Here is a 10,428-nt window from a genome sequence, read left to right on the forward strand (position 1 = left end):
TCTAGTTAGTTCTAAAAAGTGTAAAGATTATAAAAAAAAAAGTTAATGCTTTAAGTGTAGTAAGCATAGTTATATTTTTTAAAACTACTTTATTCTTTTTTTTAAGTCTACACAAGTAGTGCTACTAGCACTTATTAAAGATCTTTACTATTTTAATTTTATTTTTATAAAGGCTTTAACTTATATTTAAGCTTTAATCCTTTTTACTACTTTTAACACAGCTGCAGCTATAGTAGTAAAAGCCTATAAAAAGGCTTGTTTTAGGGCTAAGTTGCCTTTTAGGACTAATTTAACACTAGATCTCTGCTAACTTATAAGCTAAGTCCCTTACTAATAACTAAAAGTACTAAGTTAATATTTTTATATATTTATAATAAAAAACTATATTAGCTTTAATATAAGCTCTTATTAACTTAAAAGTAAACAGCATAGGTTATATTAATAAAAAACTAGCATGTAAACTAAATCTTTAATTAACACTACTTACCTAAATAATTTACTTAACTAGATTTAATAAAAAATAACTTAAAAAAAGTTCTATTTTTTATACTATAACTATTATAATTACCTACTAACACTATAAAAAGCAGATTAAGCTCTATGTAATAAACACAGAATATTATAACCTAATTCTAGAACAACTATAGCTGTATTAGCATAAAGTTGCCTTTAATTACTAAAAGTAAGTTCTAAACTTTAACTCTTTTTAATACTAAGATGTATGCTTATGCTTACACCTAAACAACACTTAAGTAGCACTTAATATAAAAGGTTTCTAAACTTACTTTTTAATAACTTAGAGAAGAACTACTTAAGTAAGGCTAATAAGCTAGGCTACTTACTAAAATAAGCTATGTAAAATAATTTAATAACTACTTAAACTTAAAAAAAAGAAAGCTTTTAAAGAATTTCTACTTACTTAATTTAAACATAAACTAAGACTTAAATAGCAGATAGACATCTGCTACATAAGACCTACTTTATTTATAACTTTAGCTTAATAACTAGATTATAAAATCTATATAGTTATAATTTCTAATATAGACTAAGCTTTAGCTCTCTAAAAACACACTAACCTAAAAATAATAGTCTCTTAAGACTACTATAACTTGTTACATATCTTTTTTTAAAATAAGTCTAATAAGCTTTTAATATAATGTTTGTATAATTACTAAATAACTTTTAAGCCTAGTAAACAACCTAGTTATAGGCTACTATATAAGATGTTACTAAATAAATTAAAAGTGCTTTAAAAATACTTTAATAAGAACCTAGAAAAAGAGTTTATTTAAGCTAGCTTTTTACTAGTAGTATTACTTATACTATTTATAAAGAAACCTAGAGGTAGGCTTTAATTCTATATTAACTACTAAGAACTAAATGCTGTTACTATTAAAAACTAATACTTAATTCCTTTTTTACAAGAAACCCTAAGCTAACTAAGTAAAGCAAAGTATTTTATAAAGTTAGATATTATTACTACCTTTAACAAGCTAAGAATAGTAAAGGGTAATAAGTAGCTAATAGTGTTTTAGACCTAATATAGACTATTTAAGTACTTAGTAATGCTCTTTAGCTTAGCTAACACGCCTAGTACTTTTTAACATTTTATAAACAACTTACTCTAACCTTACCTAGACGTGTTCTGCACTATGTATATTAATAATATTTTAATCTATAGTAATAGCCTTTTAGAGCATAAACAGCATGTACGCTTAGTGCTAAAAGCTATAGAAGAAGTAGGTCTATAACTTAATGTAGACAAATGCAAGTTCTACTAATTAAAGGTTACATATTTAGGATATGTAATCTTTATAGATAGCATCTAAATAGACCCTATTAAGGTTTAGACTATGCTAGATTAGTAATACCTAAAAAATGTAAAGAATGTTTAAGCTTTTATAAGATTTACTAACTTTTACTAATAATTTATTAACAACTTTTTGCAGTAAGTAAGCCCTATAATTACACTTACTAAGAAAAAGATTTAATTTAACTTTAACTTAAATTACTAATAGTTTTTTAACTAGCTAAAGAAAGCCTTTACTAAAGCCTTAATACTCTACTACTTTAACTTTAAACTACTAATACTTGTAGAAGCTAATGCCTTAGACTACATAGTAGTAGAAGTTCTCTTCTAGACTAAGCTAGATAAAACTATTAGGCCTATTACATACTTCTTAAAAAGAATAAGCCCTATAGAAGGCAATTATAAGATCTACAATAAAGAATTACTTACTATAGTACACTGCTTTAAACAATAGCAACCTAAACTAGAAGGTGCAGCGCATCTAATATAGGTTCTATTTAACTATAAGAACTTGTAGTACTTTATAACTATAAAATAACTTAGCTACTAATAAGCTTATTAGTTTAAATACCTATTCTGTTTTAATTTTAAAATTACTTATTATCCTAGTTAAAACAGAGGGAAACTAAATACCCTTACAAAGCAATCCTAAGACGTCCCTGCTTAAAAAGAAGTGTAAAAGGCTTAATACTAAACTCTACTCTAACTTAAGCTATTTTTAGACCTTAACCTAAATAAAACAGATTAGATAATTAATTAGATTATTACTAATAAGTATCTAAATAATAAATTTATCTAAGAAACTTTAAACCTGCTCTAAAACAGCGCTAGTTAGTTAAAGAATGTCACAGTTGGCATGCTTAAGCTACAAGCAAGAGGTGGTGTAACTCAACTAGATTAAACTAAGGAGCAGAGGAGCTGCTCTGCGAGTTTAAATATACATGTGTGCCCTCTGCCAAGGCGCTACTTGTAGCACTAGCGTGCTACTCGTTGCGCAAGCGAGGGAGCTGATGCCGCAGAGCATGTGACGCGGTACGCGCCGTCACATTACCCCCCTCCAAAGCTTAATTTTTATGTACAAAAGGGAGCTTAAAATTAAGCTAAAGAAGAGAAAGAATTAGAACAAACTCTAAAGCCTGCCTATACCGTGATTTTGTCAACCAGGTCGTCGTCGCTGTCGCAGCCGCTGCGGCTGTAGCTATTGTCTGAGCGGGCCATGCGCCGGGCACGTAGAGCTGCCGAGCTGGCTGTGCTGAGCTATTGTCGATACAGCTGCAACTAACGCTCGTTTGTTGACTGCCGGGAGCTTGTGGCAGTCCTGCACCCATTGAGTCTGCGAGCCACATCGTACGCATCTCCTTGCCTGCCTTCCGCCATTGATCTCTTTGGTACGGAGAGACTGACCTAGCTTGAGCGCTAGGTGCGACCTTAGCATATTCAATGGTGTTGATGCCAATGGCGTTGACTATGCTAAGATCCATCTTGTCTGGCTTCGGCTAGGTGGGCATTTGCAAGTAGATAGTTGACCGTGTGGCGAGTTGTTGAACTGACTGGAGGAGTGCTGGATGGTCGTCCGGCAGCATGAGCTGGTCGTCCAGCGCGCGTTGGATCGAGGCATTGAGACCCTAGCGGAAGGTTGTTCATTGTGGATGAAGCGAAAAACTGGGCGCATAGCCAGTCTAGGATAGCTGCAGGCAGAGCAGCTGATTATCAAGGCAGCTAGCAAAGACTGCCAGTTGAACAGGTAGCTGCTAGGGGGGCAACTAGTTGTCAGTGCAGCTCGCGGGGGCTGCAGGTAGATTGAGTAGCTGCTGGCGGAGCAGCTCGTTGTCAAGGCAGTTCGCAGAGCCTGCCTGTAGTTCGGGTAGCTGCTGGCGGAGCAGCTGGTTGTCGGCATCGTGGGGGTCGGACGACGCGAGAGGTGCGGGGAGGTCGGTCGTAAAGAGAGACAAAAAAGAAACATGTGCGTACAAGCTAGAGCGTAGCAACCGAGCTAACCTATCTCTAGCTGTGTCGTGTGCATAGTGAGGGTATGAGCATACTCTAACTAATCTTACCCTCCAAGATTAGAAGAGAGGTCGCGCACTGTCTCCACTGTCGACTTAACAGGGTATGTCGGCGTCTATCGACCTGGAATCGTGAGCGTGTGCGTGTGTCAAAAAAGCTTAGGCGTGTGCGTATGCGTGTGCGTGATACTCAAGCTTTCATGTCACTTAAGGAGTTTAATCTAATGTCACGGTCGGCATGCTCAAGCTACAAGCAAGAGGTGGTGTAACTTAACTAGATTAAACTAAGGAGCAGAGGAGCTGCTCTGTGAGTTTAAATATACATGTGTGCCCTCTGCTAAGGCGCTACTTGTAGCACTAGCGTGCTACTTGTTGCGCAAGCGAGGGAGCTAATGCCGCAGAGCATGTGACGCGGTACGCGCCGTTACAAAGAAGGTAACACTAGCTAACTACAAAAACTAAAATAGTAAGCTATATTACTATAACTAACTTGTAATCTTTAATTCTAATAAACTAAAAATTAAACTACTCTAAATTATACATAACTTGCCTGTTAGAGGACACCTAGGCAGAGGAAAGACTCTTGACCTACTACAGAGAGAGTACTACTAGCCCTGCATGTTCTATACTGTACGCTAATACGTATCATGTTGCTATACTTGCTGTAAAGTAAAGGCCTTTTAAAAAAGGTATAATAGCCTGCTTAAACTACTTCTAATCTCTAAATAAGCTTAGAAAGACATATTAATTAATTTTATTATAGACCTACCTCTATCTAAAAGGTACATAAATATTATAGTAGTTATTAATTACTTAACTAAGTATTAACACTTAATACTATGTTTTTTATAACTGCCCCTAATATAGCCTAGTTATTCTACTAATATATATAAGTTTACTATAGCCTACCTAACATAATTATATTAGACAGAGGTACACAGTTTGTCTTAGCCTTTTAGGATAAACTCTGTAAATAGCTCTAAATTGTCCTCTATCTATCTACAGCTTTTTACCTAAAGACTAACAGCTAGACTAAAAACATAAACACTATAATAGAATAAGTTCTACAAGTGTACATAAACTACTAGTAAAATAACTAGGTAAAATAGTTAGCTATAGCATAGTTTAAAGCTAATAACATAATATCTAAATTAATATAAGTATCCTTGTTTTTAGTAAACTATAGATACTACTTTTAAATAAGATTTAAACTACTTTTAAATACCCTTTAACTAACTTATTAATTTATATAAGTAATAAATATAAATAAACTTATTAATAAAATTTAAAATATATTTAAATATATTTATAAAAAGCTTACATAGGCTTAAGCTTTTTAATAAGAGTACATAAACTAATTCTAAACCTTTGCCCCTGCGTATGCAGCTAGCAAGAAGGTCTAGCTAGACGCTAGAAATATTTAAATAAACTAATAATTAAAAAAACTTAATTAAAAGAACTTTAGCCCCTTTATAGTAGCTTATATAGTCTTATTATATACTTACTAATTAATCCTACCTAACAGCATAAAGATACACCTTGTGTTCTACGTATTATTGCTGTGCTAAGCAGCCTCTAAATCTAACTATCTACTTAGACAGCTAAACCTGCTACCTAAACCTATTATTATAAATAATAAACTAGAATATGTTATAGAAGACATTAAATAGATCTAGTTTAATAAAAAAAAATGTATTTATAAATACTTTATAAAATAAACTAGATATAATAAACTGTTATAAGAACCTATAGAAGCTCTATAAAAGAACTCTATAGTAACCTAATTCTACGCCTAATACCTATCTAAACTAAACCTGTACTCTAATAAAGATAACCTAATGCTAGAACTACTAATGTAAAGGATTCTCTTCTTAATAAGAGGGGGGGTACTGTTACAGTATCCTTTCTAGATCCTAGATATAACTGTATTAGACATGTACTAGAGTATTATTAGTGCACGTCTAACATAAATATAATATAACATAGATATAAACTTAAGCATAAACTACTTTAACACTAACTAAACTTAAAACAAGCTTAATTTATACTTAAAGCGCTTAGACTTTTAAGCTAAGTATTTAATTACTAATTTTTTTCTAAACCTTCTTATTCCTTACACAACGTCTTGTACCTACTATAATACCTTACATAGTAATTAAACTAGACCTCCGTAAAGCTCTATAACCTTACTCGTGCACAATCGTGACAGGAACACTCGCTTGTGTTGAACATTCGCTTGTGGACCATGTTACACTATTAAGCTATAATAGTAGAAAGGTAAAACTATGCTTACTATTATTTATCTACTATTAAATTTATATATTAAGTGTGTTAATGTTATTATATAAAGGGTCTATAGTTTATATAGTAATAAATAAGTTAAATGCCGCCTTTAGTTAATATATAAATATAATGTATACCTTTTTTACATGTTACTTAGTATATTATTATACAGCATCTGTCTGTACGCAGCAGCAGCGTCACGGTCTGGATACGAGCGATCGCGCACGAGCAGGACCACGTATCTATGTCACATGATGCTTGTGCGCGAACCTCTGTGCGTGAACATCTAGATATCCCCCTTTTTCTTTATACAGAGGAAAGACAAGAGCAATAGAACTAGAAATATGTTGCCCTTACCTTACCTACCTTATACGCTGTGTACACTGTACACTACTCTTACTTTTACTACTTAAGTGCTTATACTATAAGCAGCTAGCTATTAGAGCCTATTTAACACTAATTAGTAGTTAATTTAATTAACTATAAATTAGTAAGAGTAATAATAAAGTACTTATACTTTATAAAGTACTTTATTTTGTTACTTATTCTTTAGAAAGAGTAATAACAAAGCACTTACACTTTATAAAGTACTTTGTTTAGTTACTTATCTCTTAAAATAGCAGATTAATCCTTTACATTATATAGTAAGCCCTACTACTGTATAAAGTAAAGAGGAGATAGTATAAGACACACACTAAAGCTATTAAAGCTGCACAACCTAGCAGCTAGATAATAGCATATTAATCCTTTATATTATATAGTAAGCTCTGCTACTGTATAAAGTAAGAAGAAGATAGTATAAGGCGCACACTAAAGCTATTAAAGCTGCACAACTTAGCAGCTAGATAACAGCAGTACCTGTGTAATCTACTGCATAAGTAATTAACTTTATGCTTTATAAGGCACTTTATTTTATTACTTATCTTTTAAGAAGAGTAATAATAAAGCACTTACACTTTATAAAGTACTTTATTTAGTTACTTATCTTTTAGAATAGCAGATTAATCCTTTACATTATATAGCAAGCTCTACTACTATATAAAGTAAGAAAAAGATAGTGTAAGGTGCATACTAAAGCTATTAAAGCTGCACAACCTAGCAGCTAGATAATAGTAGTACCTGTGCAATTTACTAGAAAAGTAATTAACTATACTATTATAATAAAATTCTACTAGCAACTAACAACTCTATATAATAATAAAAAAAATAAAAAAAAATTTTATTATATAAATAACTTATAAAAGACATAAAGATATTAGAGGTAACACTATAAAACAAGACTAGCCTAGAGTACTAGAATAATAAGATTAACATGTTAAAAGCTTTAATAAGCTTATAGACTTAATTATATATAAGTTATATAATTACTAATCTATATATAATAACTTAAAAGAGCGCTATTTTTCTAAGTGCGTATATAAAAAATTTTAAAGAATAGACACTATAAAACTTCTTAGCACTTAGCTGCGCGTTTAAAAGAGAGCTTATATAAGTGCTAGAAAACAAAAGAATTACACTATAGCTAAGCACTAAAGGTACCTAAGCCTAGAAGCTGTATAATATAGCATAAAAGAAAGTAATTACACTAAAAAGGCTTTATATATAACTTTTATTACTATATAAGGCTTTACATAGAAGCAGACTAAACATAATGCTGCTATTAACATTAAATATACTAGCATTACCTGCTTCTACACCTTAGCTAGCACTACACTAATTACTATACAAATAATACATGCCACCCTACCTAACGCCTGCTCCACACCCTTAATTGTACACACCACTGCCTGCAGTAGTGTATGCACCACTAATACCACCTGCATAATTTATACTATATTACAACCTGTATAAACTTCTACTCTAGAGAGAAACTACTAAAGAAAAACTTCTAGTAGATAAGATTATATAATTCTAAAAAGCATAAAAAAAATAATAACTATATAAGTTAACTATATAACATTTTTATAAATAAAATAAGAATTTTTATTAATTTATGTTAATAGCTAAATATTTAAAAAACTTAGTACATAGACATCTTTCTAGATATCTTAAAAGGTTATGTAAATATGTACTATATGCACAACATAAGCCCTAGACATAACTAGAAGCATTTATATAACACTTTAAGTAGTTACTTTAACACTAATGTAAACTATAGCTAGTACTAGATAAACTAGATAATAATAACTTTTATATAATGCTAATAAAAAAACTTTAATAAGAGTTTATATAAAGTTTTTAAAATAATAATTAATAAGCTTACACTTATATAAAAAGCACTAAAAATAGGATTTTAAAAAAAATGTTCTACTGCACACTGCTATTATATAAGCCTGTTAAGGATAACTAGAACTAGAACATGCTATGTTTACTATTAAGCCCTTATGTAAAGCCTTATTTAGTAACCTATAGGCATTACTTTAAGTTACTATAGACTAAAGAGCAAACTAATACCTCTAAAAACTGCCTAATGTATACTACACAAACTACTAATATAACTTTGCATAATAAAAAAAAAGCTTCCCTCTGCGTAAAAAAGAACAACATAGAAGATTTTTATCTAGGTTTAGGCTACAATCTAGAGACAACTGCATGCAGATAAAGAAGTGCTTTGTCTACTATAAGAAAGAATGTTAGTTATTAAACTACCCTTATAATAACTATACATAAGCAAAGAACTAGTATGTTGCTTTATATAAAAATTTCTATAATAAAACTTTATTATATAAAGCTATTACTTTATACATCTAAAACTTTAAAAGTTACCTTAAGAAAAAAAATAATTTGCATAATGTTAAATAGACTCTCTGCTAGCTAGCACTTAGTGTTAGCAAATGCGTACAAGACAGAGAGGTTTGCACAGTGTAAACATTGCACAGGGGTGTTAGGTAACTAGTGTTAATTACTTCTTTTGTTTTTCCTTTATACAGAGAAAAAGGGGGATATCTAGATGTTTGCGCACAGAGGTTTGCGCACAAGCATCATATAACATAGATACGTGATCCTGCTCGTGCGTGATCGCTTGTATCCAGGCTGCGACGCTGCTGCTATGTACAGACACTAGCAACTTTTCTTTTTGTCTAAAGAGTTACCTTTTATACATGTTACCTCCCTTCTGTCTGTGTAGGTCTATCTAATTATGTTCTGCCTTTACTTTACCCTATTTATTAGGACTTGCCTTAGTAATGCTATGCGTTAGAATAGGCTAGTTATACTATGTAAATAGCTTTTCTCTTTTTTATCCTTTACTTTCTAAGCTTTGCTGTATAATCCCCTAGCTCTTTTCTCTTTTTATATAGTGCTAACAGTAACAGATCTTTATAATAAGAAAGATAAGTGTGTACAATATAAAAAAAAAAAAATAAAGAGAAATAAGCTTTATATAAAGGTGTTATTAGTCTAGTTAGTTTAAGGCATCTTTACGCACAGAATCTAGCTAGTCTACAAATGCTTCTATCTAAACAGAGAAGCAGTTAGTTAGGACTAATAATTAAAAAGCCTAGTTTAGTGTTTTCTTTATATATGCATTTACTAAGTTATTTTTACTATTAATTTACTTTATTTTAGTAATTTCTTTTTTTTATATAATTTATAAAGTAATATAATGTTAATTATAAGTTACTTTTTACTAGTAGTGCCTAGCTTAATAAGGTAATTATATAAAGACTTTAAATCTATGCAGATTACTACTAAAATTAGTAGTAGTTTAAGTGTTTATATAATTTACTATAAAGTTATACTAAAAGTAATTACATTATTAAACCTTTTAACTATTTTATATAGTTTGCTAGTAAGAACACTTCTAGTTACTCTTTTACACTTAGTAGAATTCTAGTGTATAATGTTACTTAGTATTTTAAAGTAGTTACTTTACTTTATATAGTTTTTATTACTTAATATAATTAAAAATTTTAGCTATAAGCTAAAGTTTTTATTATTAGTAAATAATTTATTTATAAAAATAAACAGCTTTACATAATTAAGCTATAATAGTAAAAAGATAAGACTACACTTACTATTATTTATCTACTATTAGATTTATGCATTAAGTGTGTTAATATTATTATGTAAAAAGTCTATAGTTTGTGCAGTAATAGACAGGTTAAATGCTACCTCTAGTTAACACATAAATGTAATGTATACCTCTCTTACATATTACTTAATATATTATTATGCAGCATTTTTATTTTTTAGATTAATTATATAAAGGTAGCTTACTTATCTCTTCTAAGTAAAAACTACTATGTTATATGTAAGTTTAATTTTTTTACTATTAAACTTAATAAGCTACTTTTTTACTAAAATAGTTTTACTTTTTATATAAAACTT

Source organism: Lindgomyces ingoldianus, assembly GCF_010093535.1.
Source record: "Lindgomyces ingoldianus strain ATCC 200398 unplaced genomic scaffold BDR25scaffold_4, whole genome shotgun sequence".
Classification (NCBI taxonomy): domain Eukaryota; kingdom Fungi; phylum Ascomycota; class Dothideomycetes; order Pleosporales; family Lindgomycetaceae; genus Lindgomyces; species Lindgomyces ingoldianus.